The sequence below is a fragment of the Dermacentor andersoni genome, chromosome 2 (genome assembly GCF_023375885.2).
Source record: "Dermacentor andersoni chromosome 2, qqDerAnde1_hic_scaffold, whole genome shotgun sequence".
Taxonomy (NCBI): domain Eukaryota; kingdom Metazoa; phylum Arthropoda; class Arachnida; order Ixodida; family Ixodidae; genus Dermacentor; species Dermacentor andersoni.
In genome coordinates, this window is record NC_092815.1 from 179,266,532 (window position 1) to 179,270,274 (window position 3,743).

The following is a 3,743-nucleotide window of genomic DNA, read 5'->3' on the forward strand; positions in this document are numbered from 1 at the left end:
TTGAAGAACACCTGCAATTATCGCGAAGGGAAGCGTGCGCTCAGGCTTCGCACTGCGAGATGGCTGCAAGGTACAAGAGGAGCGTGACGACAACTGGTGGCAGACAGCCTTAGCCACAGGTCGACCAGCGCCCGCAGTGGGTTATAAATGGCCCGATGGGATAAGCGTTCACCGCCGTCAAATTCGAAAAAAAATTATCGTTGTGCAGCAGAGCGTGAATGCGTGCCTGGCCGTGGTGCGTATCAAGTGGTCTCTTGCGTCCAGGTTACTGGCAACTGGCACAGCTTCTCTTGCTTTATATACTTTGTGGGTATGAAAGGGGAGTGGGGGAAGGAGGGGAGAGAGACACGACCTTGAAGTTAGTTACTACCGGCACAACCTTGCCACGGCTGTATCTTTCCGCGTCTTCTTAACTCTTCCGTGCTTCAACGTTGACGCAAGAGGCACCAACGCTGGGCGCATTGACCCTGGCGAATGGCATTGCGCTTCCGCGGTTTGCGCACTGGACGGCGACCTTTGTTCATTATTTCTTTTTCAATCCAAGTGGGGCACCACCTTGAGTTTCCCTTCAACAATTTCCAGAGGAAAACATAGCGCTGGTATCTACGGGAGCTGGAAGCATGGCACTGCAGCGAGCGTGCAGTTTTGCACTCCCGTAAGGATGCTGTCTTGTACCATGGGTAACACCCCAACCGTTAAAGCTTTAAAGATTTTCTATAGCGCACGAGAGCGAGCTGTAAGCAGAAGTGCGATACGAAAAGGCATGGTTGAAAGCAGTGCAATATTATAGCCTTGAAGGCACAGAAATGTCTGATGAGAGGATTTGACAGTGATAGCATTGAACGTTTATTTCATGCACGTTTCGTATCGTCTGTCGCAGGTACAATCCCCATTACTCTCAAGAAAAAGTCCGCAAACCAAATATCTTCATTGGTGCCCACCAACGATTTGATCTTATCCTTTAAGGATGAAGGTGTTAGCGATGGGAACGACGCGTTGTATACAGGAATATGCGTAAGCTTTGTCCTTCTGACTTCGAACTACTTTGGGGAAACTGACCACATTCAATGAAACGTTGCGTTATAAATGCAAGAATGAGCAATAATTCAACATGTGCGCAGAGACCTAGGTATTGCCTTCACACGTTTAGAAAAAAAAGAATAATGTTTATTAATGAAGAAAAACACAGAGTAATAAATAAAGCCACAAGACTCTGAAGCCACGAGCACGAAGATGAAACGAACGCGTGTACTACAAACTGTTCACGTGGCGCAGCTGAGTGATTACAGCACCAGTGGTCACTGTTGTTACTTTAGTAGGAAACTGTTATGCACAGTACGCTTGATCCAATAATTTCTCAATGCCGTAATCAGGGCCGAGACAGTCCAGAGACTTTCGTTGCTCGATTCCATTCCTTTCTGACCATCTACCGCTCTCGACCAGCCGATCGTGGCGATAGCATAAAGGTGGAGTGCCGATTTGACTGCTGACGCAGGTGCGAAAGAAAAAAAGAAACGAAAAAAAAATAATACAAAAGTTAGAATATAATTGTTACATTCGTTCAGCGCAGTTATATTCATGTTGAGAACATCGCTATTATTAGAATTGAGCGTTACGGTTCGTTCATTACGCACATCCAGCACTTCGCATTAGTGTCGGCTTTTTCGCAGTCATGAGCGCCACAAATGTACGGTTAGTAATACAAGCCGTTTCAATTATACCTATGAGAACGTAATAGAGGAAGGCACTGATAAGTCGGAACAGAGTGTGCTGCTGCCCTTTTGCATGCTAGCCCGCACACCTTTGCATTGTTGCTGACATGAAATCTATTGCCACATTACTGCCTATAGAACAGCCGGTTAAAGGCGTTGACCTGAGTGCTGTAGATACGGCTGGATTCTAGAAAAATGGGTTTCTAAGCGTATATCAATACGCTGCACTGCTCAGCGTTCAGTCATTAATGCCAGTTAACCATTGAGCTGTTACTCGCTGTGACTCGTCACATCATGGACCAGAGTTCGCCCCCACACCACATTACCGCATCACTGCATCACACCAGCCTATGTATAACGTTTATCAGTTGGATTATACTGCCGCATTCACCTTGAAATTTGTGAATCTGTGTTGCTTGCTTGATGTTTTTTGCCTCCGGAAGTTACTGCTTTTAGGAGGGGACACTGAAACCAGCCCCGGGCCCGAAGTTTCTCAAATCTTGAAACAACTTAAGGAAATCGCAGCTGATATTAAGGATATTAAAGAAAACTGCCTGGTAGAAATTGAAAAAAGAGCTAGACGCTTTATCGAAACTTGAAGACAAAGTCACTTTATGCCAAAATCGGCTTTCACAGATTGACGAAGTTGTTCTGAGCCTTGAAAAGAAAACAGAATTAGAGAACCACAGTAGAAGACCTAATTTGATTATTTTTGGCCTAACAGAACCAGTGAGTGAAAACGGCGAATCATTGGAAACAGTCGTAAACAAAGGTATCTTCCAAGAACTTTTCAAACTGAACCCGATAGCTATTGAACGAATACATAGATTAGGTCGTCCGTCCACAAAAAAGAAACGACCTGTCATCCTGAGATTGCTCGATACAAGAGACAAATCGTTAATTTTTAAACAATGCCACAAGCTGAAGAACACTACTATATCAATAAGTGAAGACTATTCGTGAAAAGTTGGAGAAGTTAGAAGGAAGCTGTGGGCAAGTGCGAAAGGAAACCGCAAGAAGGGTGTTAAAGTTTCCTTAGCTTTTGACAAATTATACATCAATAGGACAGCTTATATTTGAAGCGAGGAAACAAACGAAAGAATTCCTGTTGTAAAAAACGACGCAGAAAAACCATACCGCCCCACGACCCGTCGTCACGCCCAAGCGCAGAAATAGGCACGAGAGTCGCCGATGATCCAGACAATGTATCAGAACTTTCGTGTTTAGAAATCTTCGAGCCTGCCATCCACAGAAACTCAGTTTCAGCCAAAGATAAACGTCTGCGTATCGTGAATTTTAATGCTCGTAACGTGGTGAACAAGACAGATAACCTAGAAATTCACTTGCTAAAACACGATCCGCGTATCGCGGTCATAACGGAAACTTGGTTGCGCAGCGATATAACAAATGAACTCGTTTTTGCACTCCATTACAAAGTATTTCGTAAGGATAGACTGCGCAGAGGCGGAGGTATAGCGGTTCTAGATAAAGATCAAATCGGAGCCACGCTTATCGGTGATACTCCCGAACTAGAATACCTATGCGTCAGGTTATCGTGCTGGGGTCGATGCTTTGTGCTGTTCGCATTTTATAGACCACCTGGTGCTACACCAGATTACTTGAATGAACTTAAAGAGCACATGTATCTCTACCAACATAAGAAAATTTTTCTGATCGGCGATCTTAACTTGCCTGGTATCAATTGGGAGCTCCTCCAAGCAAACAATAAGGCCGATGCAAATGCTAACATTATTTTTGACATTATGCTAACACATGATCTTATTCAAGTGATTAATGAACCCACGCGTGTGCAAGGGTCATCATGTTCTATATTAGATGTTATTTTTTTAAACCGAACCTTTTCCGAGCATACCGTGTCAATCGAAGATGGCTTATCTGACCATTACCTCATTGCACTTTCCTTGCCCATTATCAAAACTACTGTTGTTTACAACAGAGCGGATGACGCCAGCATAGTCGACTACATGGAAACTTGTCTTGCGCGCTTTGCAGATAGTGGTAGTGATGTGT